The following is a 23,521-nucleotide window of genomic DNA, read 5'->3' on the forward strand; positions in this document are numbered from 1 at the left end:
CATCAGCTTCCAGGTTGGTTGTTTTAAAAAGATGGTAAATTAAATTCTGAACTTCCACAGTAACCTGATTACAAATTACAAGGTGCATTTGCTGCAATTAGGAATACATACAGTCAAATCACAAACAGCTTAAGTAACCCAGAAGTCCAAAACCACAGAGGGAAACAGAATCAAACCCACAGCAAAGGCTTACAGGAGAATGTAAACTGGGTGTCATTACCAAGAACCTGTCCAGCCCAGGGACACATTTGGAGGAGAGGTGTGTTGTTGCAAGCTACAATTAAGGCAGACAGTCTAGCCAATGAGGAAGTTCTAGTCCTCCTGTAAGCTGAGTTATATACAAAGAGAGAAGATAATATTGGAGAACACTGCCTTACTTTTTTACAGCATTAAGTTAACATTTTGCCGCTAATACTTCAGTTGAAACAGGACGAGACAGACTTTTGTGGATGCCATTCCAAAATTGTGCCATTCAAAATGGGTGATTACAGCATTTCTTTCACAAACTCTGCAAGCAGATATTTTACTAAATGTTTAGCATCCTGTCCTCTATATGCTGGTAGCAGAGCTCCTTGAGTAATTTGTATGAATCAGTCCTCTACTAAAAAAAAAAAGTCTATTGCTTTAATAAATACATTATTCAGAAGCACAGTTCTTAAATTATCAGCTCATCTCTGCAACAGAATGAATAACTTTAAAATACTTGTTCAAGTACATACTGAAAAATGCCACAAAATTCCAGCTAATCCATTATTTGATGATAATTATTCTACTAGCTGTAGATGAAAGCAACAAAAGGAAGAAAAAGTTCTTTTGACAGCTTAATTCCTGTGTCTCGGCATCATCCTCAATCCAAATGTTATAAGATACTAAAGTAAGGTAAAGCACAATGGTAATTCTTATCACATTCAATGTGTTTTCTAAAAGACAATTATTAGCTCCAGCCAACTCACCAGAAGAGCTCCTCAGTGGCTGTCTCCACTTTGCAGTGCTATAGAGTCCCAGGGTAGATTTTAAAAGGAATTTGTACTTAAGATCACAAAAAAAAAAAAAAATCATTTTTGTTAGGGAAATTGTTACATTCATCTTCGATTCCTTGTCACCGAAGACTAATTCAAAAAGGTGTGCATTTATTAACCAGTCTGTGCTTCAGCCTCTGGCTGCTTGTATTTTGTTTAGATGAAACCAGAAGGAAGTAAGTATTAAGGGCAGATTATGCTGTGAACAAATGTTCTAAGAAGCATATTCCTTCTTAGCAAAATTCATAACTGGATGTTTTCAAATGAGCCTTCCTCTCATTAAAAATGAGTCTTCAGATTATTTTTTCCCCATAGTAATTTGAAATATATGCTTTAAATGTCCAATTAGAAGCAGTAAATCAAGCCCCCAGTCCAAAAAGCCTTTGGTGGCCTTGATTCTGAAGGTCATTTAAAAGTTTACTTAAAGAAACAAAAAATAAAACACATAATCCTGAAACTGTGAACTGAATTAGAATGATCTGTGTGCTGAATATTTATGAAGCTGAGCCAAAAACTTCAGCAAAATGGTGTGAGGAAGCACAAGCATCTCACATTTTGTTCCATCTTTCTCTGTACATGGTCAACTTTAACAACCATACGTGGTTGTTGTAACTTCTGAAGAAGCCAAGACTTGTCTTTTCTAAGAACTTTAGTATTGTTTCATGTTTATTTTGTATTGAAATGTTTCTGACTTTGAAAAGAAAATTTAAACAATGAGATTTGTAGATTTGGCCGTGATCAGAAGTGAAGCCAGTAGTTGAGAGCCAGAAGAATCAAGAGATCTGAGTCCCAGATCCATCTTTCTATATCATTCGATAACCCTCAATTCTGCTGCCTTTGCCATGCTGAAGTGAAACTGGAACAGTTTCAAGGAGGTATCCAAGGCACCTGCAGTCACCTAAAACATTTTATTAGAAATCACAGGAAGGTGCTTGAATTCCTCTTTAAAGCTTTACAGTATATTGTCCCCTGGGGTGTTAGTTGTAGTGCTGACAAAGTGATTCACAATGAATAATTTATCCGATGAATTTAATTTGGTTTCTTACTTCTGCAATATCTGTAATCAGATTGTAATTTTCTCTCATCTATTTGTTACTTTAAATTGTTTCACAAATTAATTTAGCAATTGCTGCCAGTTTACTATAATCTCAATTATCTGATTACCACAGAAGAGTCTGAATTGTTTTGACAATAAGAGGTTTGTAAGATTTATGGAATTCGCAGTGGCAAGGCATAGTCACTTGTAGCCACCTCAGCAGAACATAAAGTGTGGCACACTACCCTCAATGTACAGAAAGTGCCAAGGCTTTTGGCTTTAGATTCAAACTACTTTTTTATGGAAGAATATTAAATTCTAGAACAATTCCTTTCTGAACCTTCTGCAAAAGATTTTACTCCAATTATTAAAATATTAAAAATTAACCTTGGGATTCCTAAATATAAGGACTCTAAGTTCCTATTCACATTAGCAGCTTACCCAGGTCCAATGTCATATGAAATAGCAGAAATTCACCATATGGAATAATAGAAATTCAAATGTGTAAAATAACACTATTAGTACTTGACATGCTTGACTGCAGAAGAACAATTGTTCCTGATTGCAAGTTTAAACAACAGTTCTTTTAACATAATGTTTGTAGAGTAGCTCTAGGTGCTAATCTAGAAACAGTCCTAGAAACCTCTATATTTTATGAGAGGAAAATAGTGGCTTTAGACATAGCTCTTGAACTGGGCCCAGAAATTGTTTGAGAAATGACAGGAGAAACCATTCCAAAGGCAGATCTGAAGCGGCTTTAGAAATGACCTCAGAAGGAAATCAAGCTGTGTCTCCTGAAGCTGCAGCGGAGGCCAAGCCAGAAGGCACCTCCAAAAACTACTCCAGACTTTGTTCCAGCAGCAGTTTCTGAAAGTGGCTCTAGGAGGGGCTTTCCTGGACCACCCCCAGAGCTGCTGTCTTGGTCTGAGCTCTTTCAGCATCAGTCCTAGAGGATTCAGTGCTAGAGGAGACTAAGAGAGGTGGCAGAGCAAACACCAGGAACCTCCAGAAGCATCTAGTGGAAGGTTAACAGAATGGTTCATCCCTATTTACACCCATAGCACTCACTACTCAACCTCTTAAATTGCCCATTTTCCCTAAACTTTGCCTTTCAATAATTTTTATCCAGGAACTCTGTTTTGCTGAAATTGTTTTCAAATTCAATAACTCAGTGTAGCTGTTTTCAATGTAGCTTGAAACAAGGGAGATGAGAACCACTTGGAGTAGCTTAAACAAATAGGAAAGGTAGGCTTAGAACAACTAACCAGGCAATAACATTTTGTATAGAGGATGGAAAAGTGCCAGGACTATCCATTTGTTTGGTTTAGCCTCCAGGAAGAGACACCTTAGATCTACCATGCCTCTGCTAACATATTGTTGTTTGCTTTTTATATCCCTTCTTTATGAGCTCTGAGAAATCATTCTCTTCACATTTCAGCAACGCTTATAAAAAGCATTCATCACATGCCGGTGTCTCGCTGAATGTTACTCAAGTATTTTGGTTTTAAGTAGGACATTATTTTAAGAATTAACTTTACTGATATATTGGCCTCTGTCTACTCAGTGTCTACGCAAAACTTTTGCATCTTCGGACTTCAGTTTCCTTCCCTTTTCCCTGATTTCTACATAACTGACAAACCCCCACAAGTTTATTCATCAAAGATTGATTATTTCTGAAAAAATAAGCTAAGATGCAACCAAGAGTTGTTATCAGCAACAAAGACCAGAGAATTAACTTCTCCTGCAGTCTGAGATAGCAAGGCAAGCAGTGGAAAAAGCTCTGTAATTCTGACTAGAAATCCTTCTCAGAACTAACAGTTTAAAGGTATATGCTGTTTGGTTCAAGAGTAGTGAATTCCTCTGTGCTTTTTTTCCTCTGCTTTAGTCCCAGTTATCCCATTTCTTACCCCTTTGAACTACTAGTCACACATTGTAATATCTGGTGTGAAAAATACATTCCTACAGAACACTGATTTGTTATTAACATGGAAATACTGTTCATATTCTCAGTGGACTAACAAGTGTCTACTGCCTCCCAGATACATAACAGTTCTCTGCTCTGTAGATTTATCAAAATGACTTTTTATTATTTAGGTGTAGAGATAAGCTTTATTCCCCCAAAACAGGCTTACATAAGTCATTCTTATGTTGGAAGCTTCTGTTTTAAGGCACTTTAACACACTGTTGAAGAAGGAAATCCCAGTACCCATCATTAATAGTCATGAGAGAGGCAGCCTTTGCAGCACAAACTGGAGAGAGATGACTCTCCCAAGTGTTGGATGTTTGGGTTTGTATGCAATAAGAACAGAGGGACCTTTGAAGAAAAGTGTGGATTTTAGGCATTCGAGAGACCTGAGCAGGTGTAGAAGGCGTCAGACTGGTGAGTGCATTGTTCCAAAGTTTCATTGCTGAGCAAGACAAAACCAGAGTCTTCTCCATGAAGCTAATAGTTTTGAAGAAAAATCAAACTGAAGTGATAAAAGATACATTACAAAGTCTAATGCAAAGAAGAAAAAAACTACTAACCTGTTATTCTCTTCTATTTGTCATTTCCTATAGCTACGCTTGGGGGGTCTTTACAAGAGTCTTCAACAAAAATACGAAAAATAAAATAGAAGAAGTGGTAAGAAGAATGACTGGGAGACCTTTTCCATGTATAAACGGCTGCATAAAAAGTAATAGAGCTATTGGCAGAGGCAAACAGAATCATTGAATAATCAGATATGATCATAACAACAGTAAGCTTAATGCAAATGCAGAAATTGTCTGCATATTTCCAAAAGAGGAGTTTTTCGTCTCTAACTCCATGTATTTTTAGGCTGCCTCCTTATAAACAATCCAGACCAAGAAATACATCCTTGAGAAATGCTACTGCCAAGATACCTCTGCAGCAGGAAACACAGAATCATAGAGAGATTTACTTTGGAAGGGATTCCTGGAGGGCATCTGGTCCAACCGCCACACAAAGCAAGGCAAACTTCAAAGCCAAATGGTAATGCACAGCAACTTGGAACTTTCAAAACCATTTCTTGTTTGTCTAGTGCCATTTAAACACTTTGTCAGATAAAACAGCTGCATGATGTCATAGATGGAGCTCTAACACATCAAGTAAAGGATTCAAATCACAAATAGTGATTCTTCGGACTCTTCCTGAGTCAATTCTTTTAATTTATTTTATTAACCTGCACTGATGAGTCTCATCCTGGTGTTCTCCATTATTGAGACAACCCTATTCCAAAACAATCCTGGTTTTATTTCTGTCTTTTATTTCATTTGGTGGGTTTAAAAAATAAGAAATAGATAATACAGTCAATCTGAATCTAAAATCTTTCCCTGAAAAGATTCTGACCATCAGCTAGAATATTCCACTGTAAAAGTCCTATGTTGTTTTACATTTACATTTCCATTCTCTTACACTTTTAACAGAAAAAAAAAAAGCAGTTTAATATCTAGAAAATGAACTCCGGTATTGATGCCATAACTGAAACGCATCTTTTATGCTTTGACAGTTTAATTCAATATGTCTGAAAGGAAAACAGAAGATCTCTGACAGCAGCCTGTAACAGAACACAGTAAGGAGTTTGTACTATTATTGCCAATTATTGCAGGGCACATTTAAAAAGACTCTGAGAAGCAATTTCAAATTTAATATACTAGAAATGTAATTAAATTATTATTTGATACTTCCTACACAACCATACAGTTTCTCTATGAATTGTTAAATAGAATTTTAGAGCAGCATTTGTAGCTTCCATGATCTATCTCAGGCAATCGAGATAGTTTCAGTAATTCATAGCTCTTAAGATAAACTTTTTGTGCTAATTCTAGTCTATAGATACCCATGCTAATCAGGTTCAGAGCACTTCAGAGATTTTGTAATTTTACTCTGATTACAAAATCAATAGCAATACTGTCTGTCTGTCAAAACTAGGACATAGTTGGTCAATATCAAAGTCAATGGCATTTTATAATATAAAAATACTGCAGTAAAGTATTTTATCAACAAGTCTTTACCTTCAGCAGATATGCAGCTGCATGTGCTTCTCCTTTAGGGTTCAAAATTCTCCCAGAAAATTAAAATACCATTTGAGTATAACTGCACAGACTGGAAGAAACAGAAAAAGTCACCAAAGGACAGCCTTTAACATCACATGCACACGAGGGCTGGATCTTCAGCTAAAACCAAAACCAAGAGCAAATAAAGTTTTAATACTCCCTTCTGATCAAGGGCTTATTCTAACCTCTGACTAAAGCTTATGTCTGAACTTTATGGACTTGGTGGCATCAGATCTGACCAACACATGCTCTTTTGCAGGTACATAAACAAGAGAAAATTCCATTACCGTGACAATTGTGTTTAGTTTGAGGTTATTTCATACCCTTCATGGAATCTCAAATCAATCTGATTTGGAAGGGATCTTTGAAGGTCATCTCATCCAACCCACTGCTCAAAGTGGGGCCAACTTCAGGTCCAGCTGGGAGTACCTCCAAGGAGCAAGACCCCACAGCATCCCCTGGGGAACTTGTTCCACTGTTAGATCACCCATGCAGCGGAAAACCCTTCCTTTTTTATATTTCTATCCTTGTGTCAGTAGCTTCCAGCATAGAAGCCTGTGGGTAGTCTATCCACATCATTTCTACATGCTGTCAAGTCCTGGATGCATTTGGGCTCCCTGTTTCTTCTCTGGTGCACTCCACAGCTTTTATCTCACCTAGACCCAAACGTAGTCACAGTATATGGCTGGCGGAGGTGTGGCACCTGATAGCTGGTAACAGGCTCAGATCTGTGTTTTACTGAGCACAGCTTGAAGGTTAGACCTGGAAATGGCCTGCAATTTCATTTCCTACAATGCATTTTTACTTGTGCTCTTACTGGGAAACGCTGCGTGAATGCTGATTTGTCATCTACCCAATGTATTACAAAGGCTTGTTGGGCCTTCTGCAGGTAAAACCCCAAAAACCCTCAAATAATAATCACAAAACAAAAATCCCCTTTTCATTCTGGTTTAGCTGCAGGAAGAGTCTGATCTGTTTTAGATGGGGCGAGGTGTTAGCTTTGCACAGTACCTGGCTCTCCTGGTGCATACCCCCAGCAGATTATACAATACAGCTAAAAGACTGAATAACATAACACCGTTTTACGGGTCAGGGTTGCAATTATATCACTTACCCTCCTCAGTTATTGTGCCTGTTACATACTAAATCAATTTACTCCTGGTAGTAAATTTTGCCCTTAACACCTGAGCAAAGTCAAAGCCTTTGTTAAAGGTACTGATGTGTGCCTGAAAGTAGGATGTACTCCAACATCTAAAATAGATCTCGAATAGAGCCTGTATAATGCCTTAAGTAGTTTCTAAGGGGTTGTGTGGTTCTTGGGCTTCCTCTCCTCCCTCTTCATTCCTTTTTGTCTTCTAGTACAACAGAAACATTTGTCTACATAATTGTAACATTGAAAAGCTGAACATTTTAAAAGGGAAAGTAAATAGAAGCATTATCTGAGATAATTGTTTTAAGTGTTCCCCTTTGTATGATAAAGTACTGTAGTAATTTCACTGGAAGGTCAGAAAGCAGAAAGAAATGGGACAGTAGCAGAAATAGAAAACTATCAACATGGGTTTTTTGAAATTGCTACTAATTGAATATTGGGAAAGGGAAAGATGAAGGCAAGGGGGGAAAAAAGGGGTCTTTTACATTGTGATTCTGATAGCCACTGGACAACAAAAAGAATTAAACTGTGCCCATTTTCAGGTTATTACCTCTAAATTTTCACACAATTGCATGCAAGTAGGCATTTCAAGTTTTCAGATTTCCAGCAGGAGTTACATGTGCAACCAACCAACCTTGCATACAAAATATTACTCCTACAGATGCATCACTGGTTTTCCATTTTAATACTTGAACATGAGTTCTGATCTATTTTGTTAATAGACTGAAACATTTGGCTAAGCACAGACCTCCAATCCCGAGTCCTTTGCCCGAGAGACTTAAGTGTTGTAGTGGTTGGGAATCACGTTTCCTGTGGTCAGCCAGCCTCCCAGAGTGGCTGGAGCTGCAGGAGGTCTCAGGCAATGACAACGCAGAGCCAGCTCCCCTCAGCATTTCCCAGGAAAGCTTTGACAAATGCAGTCCAGAGCCACTTGGGATGAAAAGAAGATAGTAGCTTAAATGAACTGACACAGCAACATCTCATCTCCTTGCTTTTGGACACAGCCATAAATACAGTGCTATGATCGCAACCCAGGTGAAAGCTGGTTTAGGGCAGGGGACAGGCACACTCAGTCTCCAGATGCAGGAGGCAACTGAGAATTAAAACTTACTTACAGTTCTAACACAACAAAATGATCTCTCGTGCTACTTGCTATGACTTCCTATCGCTGAACAAATCACAGAGTGTCTGCACAGAGATCGACAGGGCTTTCAAGTTGAAGAAAACATCTTTTTAAATCTACATAGCCATATCACCTGGCATCTTTCATCATGTAAATAAAAATCTTCATGCTGTTATGTCAATTCTCTTAAAATTACAATTGCTGACATACCTTTGCACAGCACCATGTTTTTATCTTTTTCTACCAGAAATGCCTAAAAAAAGGCTACCTGCAATTTCTTACAAAAAAAAAAAACACTTCAGAAATGATTAATTTGTGGTTCTTCAGCTGCCAAAACCAGAAAGGCCTCAGAGAAATTTTCCCGCAAGAAGAAACTAGAAAAAATTCTTAATTTTTAAAAGTAATAACAACTTGTAATTCCAGTTACTGAGAAGATCTAATAATGCAGCTTGGAGTAGGAAAATTATAACTTTAAATTTCTATTTAATCAAATGACACTTCTGTATTTTATGATCTTGCAACTGTGTGTTAAGAAGCCCCTGCACTGTATATGCTGTAGGAAGTGGGGGTTTCCATGGAAAACCACAGCTTTTTAACAAAGTTTGTGGGGTTTGGGGATTGGATTTTTTTGTATTAACAAAGACTTCTCACTGTCAGCCTGAGCAAATCTGCAAGAAAGGGGAAAGACACAGGACAGGAGCAAATCTGCACCTTGAATCAGGTGGTATACACATGGGCCCAAAGGTCTCCAAGTTTTAGAGAATAATATGTAGTAGAAATGCTTAGACAAAGCCAGTAAGTTCAGTTATGGACAAAATAACCCATAAGTGGATAGGAAAGAGGCAAAATATTTCATTAAGCACTTTTTAGAAATATTAGCCTAAGCGCTCAATTTTGATAGTTAATACAGTAGAATAAATAGATATCTTTTATCAATACCTATTAAGAGAACCGGACACTTTCTGGAAAGTAAATCTGTTGTTTCATTTGTCATTTATTGATGAGTGCTTCATTTGCCTTCTTTGCACAAGGCACGAAATGCAGAAGCTTCTTCAGCCTTTAGTACATGGGCTATATATATATATTTAAAGAAAAAAAGAAATTTTATGCCAACAGTCTTCAGATAAACACCTAATTGACTGACAGTCAGTAGGTGTTGTCATCTTCTAATTTAAAATCCAATTTAAATTTAACCGTCATACTGTTGAAGGAAAGTATTACCTTTCATTCAATAATTACACTTAATTGGCTTGAAGATTTAAATACTACATTGGCTACAAACATTTCAAGCTGTGCATGATGTCTAAGTCTCTAAGTCTCCTCAGAAGACTGCAGTTACTGTAGAGTTTGAGCCTCCTCCAAGACTTATTATAGAAACAACACCCAAAAGCCTTCTCCTCCCCTTTGTCTTACCAGTTCATGCAAACATATGGCTAGATCCACAGTCGGGGGGTGTTAGTGGAAGGGGAAGGAATAATTCAGTCTATTTTAATGAAACAACATCACTTCATATTTGCCAGAAAAGTGAGAAGTTTGAAATTTTTACCTAAATTTTGGTCTTGTCAGGGTGGAGATCTTACACCAATCTGTACCATATTAAAAAGGTTGCTCTGCAGTAAAGAACTGTGGATACACACCAGAAACAGTTAATAAAGAAGTGTCTTAAGGTAGCATCCACTGATTTGCGGTGTTGCAGGGTGTTTGGTAGGTGAAACAAAACCAATTGAATAATACAGATGTCTTTGAGAATTCAGGTCTTCGATGATGATGATACTCGTATATAAATCAAAGGTTCCATTGTCCTCTCACACCAAAATCTCATTTTCACTGACACTGACATCTTTAAGCATTTAATAATGCACAATCCCTTCCCTGAGCTGCAGGCTGTCAAGCTTCCAGCCTACATTTACTTTGGAAGGCCAAGGACATCCAATATTTTGCACTAGCTAGTCAATGCTTTCCAGGTTTGAGTTCTCACAGGCTGGTAACTCAAATTTAATATCAACCCACTGTTGTAAGACATAGCGCAGAAAGGGAAAGACCACTAAGGTTAGCTAGGCAGCAGTATCTTCCAGTCCCAGTTCACTGCACCTTGGGAATCCTCTGCCAGAACACTCAGATTTGCCTTTCAAAGAAGAATCCACAGCCTTCACCTCTGACTGGGGCAGAGTTTGAGACCACAAGGACTGGTATTGCTGCTTGGGTTTAGACAAGCTTCAATAATTAGTTGAGCTAACCATGGCGATTCTAAGCCTTTGAAATTGGGGCCATTTGTATTATAACTAATCCTTTGGCTTTGTTTTTTCCTATTCCAAGCCCTACTTTCAACCCTTTTACTCATATGATTTGAGTTCACAACTTATTCCTTCAAAACCTTTTCTATATTACGATTTTCTCCATTCTAGGTTTGGAAAGGACCTTGCAGAATTCAGCCTCCGTCACATAAACAGAGATTTATTGCTCATAGAATTCTCTACGACCCAGTGATTTTTATAACAATTTTACAAACTTCTGGTCTTTTATGGGGGTCTGCCCATTATAAGCACCAATTACGTCTTCCATCTCGCAGCCTGCTGTAGAGGAAACTTCCTAGAGATTTACCAGCAGTCTGCAAAATAATACTACCTCGCCAGCCAACGAATACTGCTGCTGTGATTTGTGGCTGCTGGCTTCAGTCAGTTTGCTCTGAACTACTGAAAGGAATTACTTATGAAATTCTTCAAAAATGCCTTCTTCTTCTAGAATGAAATACCACAGTCTGTCTTCACTATGCTGCAGTGTGAGGTTCAAGAATATTTAGAGGGTGTGCTAACATACAGACATTGGGTACCCCAAAACTCTTCAGGCTCCTTCAGGCTTGATAATACTGCCAAACATCTCTCAGACAAATTTCAAGGCCATGTAAATCCACTACCCACAGTTTATAGCTGATTTTCTGGTTTGGCCCTTTACTGTTTTCTAGCTTAACCAAGGTGAGATAGCCCAGCACAGCAAGTATCTCTGTGTGTATTGACCTGATGGAGTTCTGCGTATTTATGTTACTGCAAGCTATGAATAAGCCATAGATTTAATTTAGTTTTTACCCAATATCCTTGCAAAGGAAAAAAGTGTTGTGGTCCCTATTTTAAAGTTGTAAGACAAAGCATAAACACTAAGCACCAGACAACCGCAAAGAATGGTGGCTGTATTGGGATTTACAGAGAACGTAGCTCCTTAATACCTGATTAGAAGACTGACATCCAGGGGAAAAATAAAAGCCAAAACCAAAATAGAAACAAAGAAAACCCAAAATACCAACAAAACAAAAAACTCCAAGCCAAGACAAACAACAAAACAAGAAAAACTCCCCACTCAAACCTCACATTTTAGTTTTATAGTTGCAGCAACTTGATGAGTTTTGCAGACCACAGCATTCCAAGAAGTGAGTTGTTTATGCCTGCTGCTAGTGTTAGGTTATTGGATTTGAGGTTAGTGGTCAACATCCACAAAGGAATTTTAGATTAACAGCTTTCCAGCTCCTTTGGCCTCTGTTTTCTGTACAGAAGATGGGGAATTAACTTGGTGAAGATTGCTTTTGATTTGCTCAGGATAGAGATGGGATCATACAAGAACAGCAAACAATTGCCTAGGTTTTTTCTGCATGGTAGGAAACATTATAGTTACTCAGCAATTTTACAACACCTACTACTTTCAGTGAAATGTTTGTATTCTCTTATTATATCCTCTTATTGCCCAGCAAAGACAATGAAGGGGCCCAAGCTACCTGCCAAGGGCCATGCAAAGGATAACAACTTAACATACAATCACTGCCTTCTGCTTTAGGGCTGTTTCATAAGATTCTTACAGCCAGTAGTTAGTAGCTCTCCTGATAACTCTGCTTGAGTTGGAGGGAGATCTGACGATTAAGAACTGCTCCTGCAAAGTGTGTGTCTCACACAAAAGAATGGGTAAAGCCTCAAGAAATAAGAGTGGCTGCAAAAATCAATACAGACAGATGTTCTACCAAAATGAAGTATTTGTCATTAAAATAAGTGCAAGTGTGTCAGGCCAGAGAGTAAAGACTTGAGCTGAAGTTAACAGAACCAATACAAGTCTGGGTCTGCCTGACAGTTACTATTAGAGTGCCAGAAAAGACAAAGAAGGCAGCAATGCAAAAGAAAAACAAAGGAGAACATAGATAAAAGATACATAGTGCTATAGAAGAGAGTAAAATCTGAGCTATTCAAAAAAATCTTGAGACTAGCAGGAAATGTTCAGGAAAAGATCAAAATCTAATGTTTTACCTATATGTATATAACAACAAAACTGAGAGGGTGTTCCCCACTTGAAAAGTTTCTAGCTGGAGTAACAACCTCTGTCAGAGGAGGGTCAGCAAATGGGGGCAAATAGATAAGAGAAATGACTGAAAACCCCATGGGCCTCTTCCCATGAAGGGGAAGCAAAGGAGCGAATGTCCTTTTCCCAAAGGAGCAAATGTCCTTTCCTTGCAGCAGGGTGCAATGGAAACAGGAGACAACTGAATGTAAAGCAGCTGCTCAAAGGCCGTGATTGCAGAAGTAGTGAAACCACTCGGATGCCTTTCTAGTGCCAGAGGAAAGAGGTCTCGCTCCCTTTTTCTTTATTCTCTGCCTCTCACCACAAAACATCTCCTGACTCCCCCACCTGCTGCTTGCCTCTCCTTCCATAGGGTAACTCAGCCATGTTTCAGATTAAACCCACAAATATCTATTGTTGGATCAGCTGAATGAGTTGGCAAGTGGGATGCTGGATTTCAGAGGGAATGTGGGGCACAGGGAGGAGGAGGATGAGGATGGAAGGAAACGCTGCCTCCATCACGGGTGGCTGAGCCAGACTGCCACAGACCGGCCTATGCAACCGAGGCTGGAAAAGTAGGTCAGTGCCTATACTGCAGAGGGGAAATGTTGAATAGAGTTTGGTTCAAGACAGGGTTTTTTTGCAGCCTAGAAGCACTGGCAGGAACAATGAGATCAGGAAAAGTTGAACACACGCTTAAGTTTCTGTTGAATATTGGGATTATTACTTTTTTCCTCTCCCTTTATCCTCTGCTCTAGCCAGGAGAATCAAATTGGTTGCTTGTTAATTAGGACTGTGCTAACAGAGTATAGTGTTAAAGATGAACAGAGATTTTAATAATAAATCTTTCACTGTCAAGCATCATCTTCATGCTTCCTTTTGTCATGGGAGAGAGGAAGTCTGTTAGAGCAGTGGAGAACCACTTTGTAAAAGACTGGATTCGATGCATTTGAAGTTATGACCCTAATTCATTACAGTTAGATTTCATCCAGAGGCTAAATATCAAACAACTGAAATCTTCTGAAAACCTTCTGAGGTAAAAAAAGCCCAGCTTTCGGACAATTTTCGTACCACTTCAGAATATTAATTTATTATTAATGTCTCAGGCCCACAGATATCGCATTTCTTTGGTCTTGGAGAGGTAAAAGGGGTAACAGGTGAAAACTGGTAATCCCATTCATTCACTAAACCCCAAAGCTACCCTATTTTCTGTCACTCATTTGTTATCAGCCACTGCAGAGTGATGTTACTTTGAGTAGGATGACAAAGTGATAAGCAAATGCATGTGATCAACTGCCCCTGATGTTTCTTGAAACAGTAACTGATGGACATGGAAATGCCAAGCAAAACTGTTTAAATCTTTGGAGAGAAACCTAATTTTGCAGAAAAGCCTGTTTTCATTTAATACACCGGAAAAAAGCCAGCCCTGTTGTTCATCTATGTGAAAAAAGGAGACATTTAATATTGCCAAAGGCAGTGAGTCCTTGCACAGTCTATACAAGCAGCAGCCATCCAAGCTAACATGGCTGGGAAATGGAATACCAGAATTTGCCTAGATTGAGACCAACTGTGAACTGAATTATGTGCATATAAAAGATTGTGCTGACCTAAACCAAAGCAGAATGCAAATACACCACTAGCCAGGTAATGCAATCTTAATTTGATAGATCTATGCAATTTTAGCACTTTTCTTGTTCAGTTTTATTATCAAATTTTTAGAAAGTGGGATTTAACATGGATAAGTAACTAGAATATCATTTACCCATGCCTTAAAATAGGCAAAGAGCACAAATTACTTTGTGCTAACTCATATGAGAATTTTCTTCCTTTTCTACAAGTCTGAGATTTTGTTTAGAACTTTTAAGAAACACAATTTCATGCTTAAAGTCAGACAGACCTTCATGTTTCATTTAGGTTTCCTGCAAAACCATCAAGCTGTTCCAGTTTCACTTAAAAGGTTTAAGACCTGAGCCAGTAAGAAAATATGAAACCAGTTAAATTATCCAATTACCTTTTTATTCCTTCAGCTCAGAGAAACCAACATTCCAAAACTTGGCTCAAACTCTGTTTACTTGGGAAAATTAAAAGTTTTCATTACAAATTTTCCAGGGATATAGGAGGTCACATTCACTCCTCGCTGTCGCAAGAGCTCTAAGTCCTCATTCACCCTCTTGCATCTCAATAGCACTGACTCAGCTGGTTGAGAAATCAGAATTTCCCAAAAATAATTTTGCAGAAGGTATTATATTTCCATTGAAGCGGATGTTTCAAGATCCTCAGTCTCCAAAAACTTTGCCACTTACAACAAATCACAACTCTGACCATTTGTGCCCTAAGTCCAGTAGGTATCAAACCTGCACATTGTCCAAATTCCACGTTTTAAAACTGTCATCGCCCTCTCTGGTGTCTGAAGATCCACCAGACATAACCTGCGTTACTCCTAATGTAGATGTCCAGTCAGAGGTTCTTCAAAATTAATAGCTAATATCTAGTTATATCTTCCTCTATTTCCCTCTCTCCCAGACTTACCATATGCATCAGTAACTCCTATAAGTAGCTTCTGCTGAAGTCACAAAGCTGCTTTGATTGTCCCCTGAGAAGAACAAAATAAATGTTTTCATACAATTCTTCCCAAGGTCTTCAGTGCATTTAATGGGTCCAGGATTTGATTTGTGCAAGGAAGAACTTGTCCTTTTACTCTTCAACATGGCTTACTTGAAAATATGTCTAATGTGGCCATATATATTTTAACTTGCTGACATCTAACAATCGAGCTGCGGTCAGATTGGAAGCTCAAGGATTAAGCAGCACTTGTTTCATATTTCATCTTTCAAAACCAATAGAAAATGGCATGCTCTCCCCAGCTGTCTGTCAGTGAAACAAAGGATACCTCATAAATAATAAGCAGTATTTTCAGTTAAATTAAACTTCTCGGGGAGGAAAATGTAAGAAGCAAAATATAGATTAAATGGTGCTAATTTAAAAACAAACTCAATGAAAATAGGAGAAATATCTATTCTTTCAGTGATCTGTTTCAGTAATTATATTTTAAATTCATTTGATTCCTCAAAACCAGGGAAGAAAAAAGCATGTAGGAGGCTGAAAAATTACCATAGAGTGATAACTAGTTTATACGTAGTGCACAAGTAAAGACATACTCCTCAAATGGATTAATTAAACTGAGCAATAATCTTTCCCATGCCTGCTCACTCACAAAGCATAGCTTGTCACAAAGGTCTCTCAGTCATTTAGTAAGATTTTGAAGACTATATGCTATGAGCTTATTTTTTGTATCAGAATGGCTTTCTCATGCTGCACTCCTTCACAGAGGTTGACTAGCACACTAAATAGTGCCAGCATAGCAGAATTAATACAGATGAAGTCCAAAGCATAGAAATAGAAGGAAGATAAAAGTACAGACAGAAGGATTTCTCCTTTTGATTCTCTCCCTCTGTAACAGACTCATTTTTGTTTTCTTTTGCACCATAATCAGTCTTCTTTCTTAGGTAAGGCGAATCTCTATCTGTACATCTGTATTTGGCACCAGCTCCCTATATTTCCCATTTTGACCCTACTTCAGATACCATCAGGCTGTGTCTGCTCAAGAAGCACTATTTCTTGATCTCCCCAGAATTACAGATAGTGCTGGGACAGTTCGGAAGTGCTACTGGTCATAACCACTAGCTATTTCTTCACTTAGGCTTCTGGGGGTCAACTTTCACCTGACTCGTTGCTTGGCTTGAGTCACATCTCAACCAAAATTCATAAATCACAACAGGACAAAACCTTTTTTCTAGTTAGAGCAGCATTCTATATAAGGCTGAAAAGGAACCCATATTGTTTAGCCTAATGAAACACTTTCCTTATTTTGCGGTATGGGATAGAGCAAATCCTTTGGTTCTTGCTTAAAAAGTTGACGTGGTTGCCATCCTTCCTGTCTCCACCTTAAATGTGCTCCAATTCCATTCAAAATTGAGGATTTGTTCCTTCCGGGACCACACTGGACTGAAAACAGTATCTTACATAAAAATTGTAATTTTATAGCACATTATGCACATTATTTTTTGCTTTAAATATCTCCTCAGCTAGCAAATGAGGAGTTCTTCATTGCATCCATCTGGCAGCTTTCTTTTCTTTACCAGTTTTTGACGAAGTAAATGTTGCTTGCTTAGAATACTTTTTTATCATCTCAGGACACGCTGTTTCTTCCAGATTAAAATGCTTTCAAGAAGTTTCTATCTTTTGTATGAAAATGAATTGTGCAGTTACTGAAACTATCAAAATCAGTATGGGAAAAGCAAATAATATCGTACTGTCAGGTCAACCTTTCTTGACCAACTCTCCCATACAATTTATTCAGGAATATATATCTCCAAAGTGGGGTGTTGGTCTTGTGTTCATTGAGTTTCAACCTTTATCATGTTTTCTACTTATGTCCAGGCTGCAATTAGCTAATTAGAAACAGTGCAGCCGTTTCAAAATAATTGAATTTACAGTTATTGTCTTTGTTGTGTACCTATTGTAGAATGTTTTCACAATGTGCTCTCTATTAATATAGTGATAACCCATTTTCCATGCAAGAGGGTGTGGTGGAACCATTATGAAATTAATTTGTTTGATCAACAATCAGTTCGAGGTCATAGAGATTAAGGTAACTCAAGTCTGAGAAGGCAAAGGGCTTAGATAGAATCAGAGTAGCCTACAGCAGCAGGCACTGTAGTAGGGCTCTGGAGATTAGAGGACAAACTGAACTGCAGGAAAATGAGGGAAAGGGAGGGAAAGGGTGTTAAACATTGCATCAAATGCATTTAGATAATGTCACGTATTTCTATAGTGCTTTACTACCATGATCCACTAAATGGTTTGCAAACTTTAATTGAATGAAGCCATAAATCTTCCCATGAATAGAGAAATAGAGTTACTAATCCACATATGATAAAACTGGGGAGCAGAAAGGCCAATAATGGGATTCCAGCTCTCGGGCACCATCACCTTCCTAAGCCATTCAAAGAGGATCGAGATGCCCTGCTGGCTTTCAGCTCACCAACAGCCTTGATTCTCATCTAATAGATCCTTTATCTATCTAAATGCCTTCTAACCTGCACAGAACAGCCAGAGTGGTACAAAACAGCCCATCTTTACTATTGCCATAGTAAAAGTGCAATGGTGAGACTGACTGAAGGTGCTAAATGCCAGTGATAGGAGCCGGAATACTCTATCATCTTCAGGGCTTTTATCTAGCAGAGAACAGATAAAGATGCAAACCTGTAGAGAAGAATCAGAAAGGCAAGATCTCAGCAGATAACTGCAGCAGTTCTTGGAAAACCACATCTATTTCTCAAAAGACAGGAGCTGTCATTGGTCAATGTCCATATTTCTAACAAGTGCTTAGGTTTGCTGTTACAGCTGTGATACAGCTATCAAACTCCAGAAACAGAGCTCTGAACACATTATACAGCATCCATATGTCCTTCTGCATTAGCTTTCATACTTTAAGGGTTCATGCTTGCACGGAGTTCCTTTGAGTAAAGAAGGAAAAGATCAAGTATTAACCAGAACAAATCTTTATTTTCTTTTACTGATTCTATTATTACATTATAAAAAAAAAAAACCTTCTGCTTTCAATTACCAATAAACCATATTATCACAAAGATTAAGGGACTTGATTACAGTCATTAATTAATTATATCACCTCGTGATATTACAATAAACTTTAAAAATATATTCTGAGTATTTACACTATCCTGTTTTCACTCTAACAGAGCATCTCACAGCCTTCACTGTATTCTTACAGTGTATTCTTAATGGAGAATTCTTATACCCCACTTCACAGATGAAGGAATGCATGGTCCCAACAGCACCACAAAGCACAGCTAAGGTTCCAAAAATACGTTAACTGTTATCAGAGCACTGCTTTGATTCAACTGAGATCAGATGATTTTAACCTGGACAGTCCTGAAATGACCACACAGTTTTGAAGTCTGAACTAGTTTGTTTAGTGTTGCCCTAGATTCACACCTAAAGAGTTCAAATAACTGAAGAATAAAGAATTACATAGTAGAGGAAAATCCCCTCAATGTCCTAAGAAGACTGCCTCCTTCTCTGTATGTATAAAAACCCCCAGATTTAATTTAGAAAAATAATAAACAAGACACTTCTTGAGTGCCAGACTGCATGACTAATGAAAAGAACCCAAATAAAAACAACCTAACCCTTTTCTAAAGCATCACAGGGCATTCAAGTGGACTTTCATGTTCTTGTGCTCACACATGATTACCTCCCTGCCTACTTCCTTTCTGATCTGAGATTGCTAACTTAAAGCTTTGATGGAAAGATTTTACAAAAGATAGTAAAGATGTGATAAGACTCAATATGCCAACTTAGTACACTATCTTGTAACAGGGTGTTTATTCATACTCCTTTGTTCTCAGTAATGCTGAGAAGAAAAGCCTGGAAGGGCTTCTTCTAAGTACTCATTCAGTGTTTAAAATGAGTTTCAAGCAAGCAAAGATGAGTCTATATTTACTCTGCTCTTGACACTTGCCCATTAGCATAGGAATTGCCAGTAACCTAAATGTGAGCAGACTACCATGTACATACTGGCTTTTACTCTTCAGTGTATGCAAATTATCTACCGATTAGATATGGACATGACATCCTTCAGCTAGTTTATACAAATGATTGAGTCATTCTCCCTGCATAGAGCAGGGACATTGTTTGAAATTCACATAAAATATACAGCACCCTTCAGCTGCTGATCTGTTCAGAGTTCCTTTGAAATAATTCACTGCACTTAGTTCAAAAGAAAATAAAAATCCCAGAGGAAAAATTCAGAAAAAATAAAATATTGATTTGGCTTCCTAGACAAACTAAAGCAAACGAGCAGGAAGAGCTGGAAGGCAGCGGTGAAGACTCAGAGAAAGAGGGAGGTTTGGCAGAGCAGCTCTTTTGAAAGAGTGAGGCGGGTGAGAGGAAAGAGAAGTTGAATAGAAAAAGATAGTGCACAAGTAGTGGTAAATACATTGAACAGTGTAAAATCCTGAACAAACTGTCATGTAACATCAAAAGTCGTCATGTATGAAAACTGAGGAACACACACCACAAGAAAGCTGCACCTGAGAGAAGCCTAGAACCGGTGGCCAGGACAGCACATCAGAAGTCTTCTTCTGACATTAAGTCTCAGTGGCTGGAAACAAACTACACCAGCATTTGCACACTCACAGCTTGTCAAAGCAACCCATGCAGCCACACTGAAATGCATCTGCGCTGCCTGCAAATACAGGACATCCCTGTGCTCCCTTGGGCAGGGCTTTACATGAGGTATTTTTCCCTGTAGATGTGTGGTTTAATCAGAGTTCTGCAACAGCATGTGCCCACTCTGGCTATCTGGAAAAAGTTACAGGATATCCCCACAGATTTACATGGCAATTCATAAAGTTTATATTGAGCATGAAGGCACAAAGTATACTTCTAGTACAGGCCACAGAAAAGTTCTGTTAGGGGTGCAGGAATTTGTTGACATATGTTTTTGACTGGAGCATTTTCAGAATAAGTTTGACCCCAGCAGAGTCCCTCAGGCAATATGTGAAATGCCAGAGAAAGTGTCCAGCCAGATTTTACCTGTGTTGAGGTATGCATTCATCTGTTCTTCATCAGAAAGATGATTATTTAAACATCATTGCCATATTTATCTCAGCATGATATAAGAAATAAAAATACTGGGAAACCAATTGGTGGTGTTCTTTAGACAAAATAATCCTTTCAGTATCAACATCTGCTAGTTTGTTTATTAGTCAACATCACAGCCAGTGACAGTCCTTTGATCTGACACAGAATGTGATCAGCATTTCATCTGCTCTGGGTGAGTTTCAACCACATGCAAAAAAGCACTGTAACAGTATGAAACATTAAGTTCCATATAAATCCATATAAATTTGAAGGTATGAGTGGTTATCATCTCTATGGTTGCTCTGTGTACTAAATGGACATTTGCCTGCAATTAGATTTAAATCAGAACTTGCTTCTTTTGGGGATTAGATTGTGATACTTCTTAACACAGGTTAGATAAGAATACTTTGCACTTGCACGTGAACAAATATGATACCTGTGTCTGTGTAAAGCTAATGCAAACAATACTTCTAAGGAAAGAGAAATATGTTCAGAAGTATTTGTGCTAGTGTAACTTGGCATAGTATCACCAGCAGTAATTAAGGAGTTTTTTCCATTGGAATCCCTTTTTATAATGTAGTCTTGGGCACATAGAGATAAATAGCTCCCTTTGCAATAGAAAAGCAACTAATAAACATGTTAATCGTTTTAATCATAATTAGAAACTCCACAGATAAAATCTGTAAGGATCACATCCAAATGAAGATGTACAAAATAGTATATCTAACTGATGACAAAATAGTCATCTAATTGCTCCTCCTCAAGAAAATAGAAAAACCAGGGAAAAAAACCCCAAAGCCAAAACCAAGCGAAAAACCCCCAGAAAAGTCCCCTACCAAAATAGTCCACCTTAATAATCATGAGTCAATGTTTACATCAAAACGTTAACAATGGTCACCACAATTGTGGAACTTAAGACAGGAAACAACAATAAACACAAAAAGACAATTTGGTGCAACTGTACCTTGAACAAAAAGTCATTTCTGTTTGAATCTATCTGCAAAAGGAGTGGGATTTTGTGTACTGTGATGCTTTGAAACACCATCCTCAGTGCCTGAAAATGGCCAGGTCTTTGTTGCCAAAATGAAAACTTTTGATGCCAAATAAACACTGAATCTCCTTGCACAAAGCGGAGTAACGCAGAGCCTAACACCTACATACAAAGCTTGCCAATGTTGTATATGTACAGGACTTGGTTATCATTTTCCCTATTCTATCCCAGCAGCTTCCAAACTGATATTAACAACAAAACAGGAAAAAGTCTGAATTGAGCTCCTATTAGTTTTAACAAGAGTGCTCCCATTAAAGAATGAAATGCTCCTTCTCCCACTAAAAACAAATGCTACAGGTACCAACAGTCATAATTAATAGAAAATTTTCAGTTATGTAAATGTAACTGTCTTAATTGTCTCTGCACTACTATATTTTCTAGATTTGAATCAATTAATCGTACTTTTCATGCAGTAATTGCTGCTCTGGATCATTGCACTTTGCACAGAAAAAAAATGTTTTGATTGAAGACGTGGGTCTTGTAAACCAGCTGCTCAATCTTACTGTCAGAATCAATTCCTCATGTAAATAACCTGGGAAAAAGCTTTGCTATATGAAGATGGGAAAAATAATTATGTAATATTTCTTCTGTGAAACTTATTTTAGTCTTTAGACTGGACACCCGCAGCATTTTGTTCTTCCCTCCCTGAGTTATGAACTAGAAGGCCAAAAAGAGGGGAAATATCCAGAGATACTGTTAGCATACATAAAGCTGTGTGAAGCCCAGAATACTTTCTCCAACCATTCCTGGTTGAGTTTGTAATTTTTAGCATTGTACTCATATTCATTTTACAGAAACCATTTTATGAAATTACGTTTACTAAGGAAATCAAGGCAGGGAAATCAAAAGGATAACTAAAGCTTTAGTAATGGAGAATAGGGAAGAGAGGGAGCCAATAGCGGTGCTGTAGCCAGAAGAGCTGACAGAGGTGTAATATAGGATACTTTCCGCAGTTGAAAAAGTCATACAGCCAATGAGGACAGAGAAACCTCCAAGCTGGGAGATTCATAAAGCAGAAAAATTCACATATTTCCAAACTGAGGATACAGACAGAAGAGAGGCGCAACAAGGAGGGTTTTCAGTTGCAGTACATGCACATAGCTCTACTGAAGTAGAGCAGCTGAGAAGGCAGCCAGCATATTTATGTCACATTATTATATTCCTGTATCTGAAACTCACTAAGTTTAGAGCAGTTTGGACACAAGAACTAAAACTTTTTGCTTCACTGTGTTTTCCCTTAGGGATCCGAGCCCAGAAATCACAGCACAGAAAGCCTATGGAGAAACACACCTGCTTGATTACTGATTCAAATTGGTTGCATTAGACACAGCTATACACATGTGAAACCTAATGCATACACATCAGGGATTTGTTTGATATGCAGAAGTAGAAACTATGTGTTGTATAAACAAAATGCAGACTGAAGAGTCTTGCACCTGGGCTTTAGTCTTGTTGTGGGGAGAGCTAAGACTAAACCCCCTAATTAAATATCCATACCAATACAGCATTTAAACAAATCCAGTTTCAAACTGATGTACGTGACTTCAGTCCTTTCACAAACTGTTTTTAAATGGATAAACTCAAGAACATAAGCAAATGAAAAAAATCCTCCATTATTCATTAAAGATTTTTAGTGCCTCATTAGTTTTGTTGCTATAATCCACTTCTGATTAGCCAAGTTGTTAAACAGCCATTGTCAAGTGCTGCTAAAGTGTATGAATTTCTTTTCAAGTGCTGTAGTGCCATTTGAATGTAGTTGGCAACATCTTATCAAGTGTTATGGCCATGCCTGCAGAGTATAAACTGTGATTTCTTTAGCACTCCCCTTTTTAATAATGTTTTCATATGAATTTTCACTTAGACATAACACAGTAAAAAAAACCTGTTAGCATTTTAGATTGCTTAGCAAAACTACCTTGTCAGGTCAGGTTGATAATGCAGGCCCAGGTGGATAACATGAGAACGAGAAAGAAAGTGGAGGGGAGGGAAAGACACACATTCTGACCCAGCACTGTCTGCTGATGACCAGAAGGGACAAGAAGTAATGAAGCATTTACATGCAAAACTCCAGATCCCAAAATTTAAATTCCATGAGCTTCCTCAG

This window comes from Psittacula echo, assembly GCF_963264785.1.
Source record: "Psittacula echo genome assembly, chromosome: 12".
In the NCBI taxonomy this organism is placed as follows: Eukaryota; Metazoa; Chordata; class Aves; order Psittaciformes; family Psittacidae; genus Psittacula; species Psittacula echo.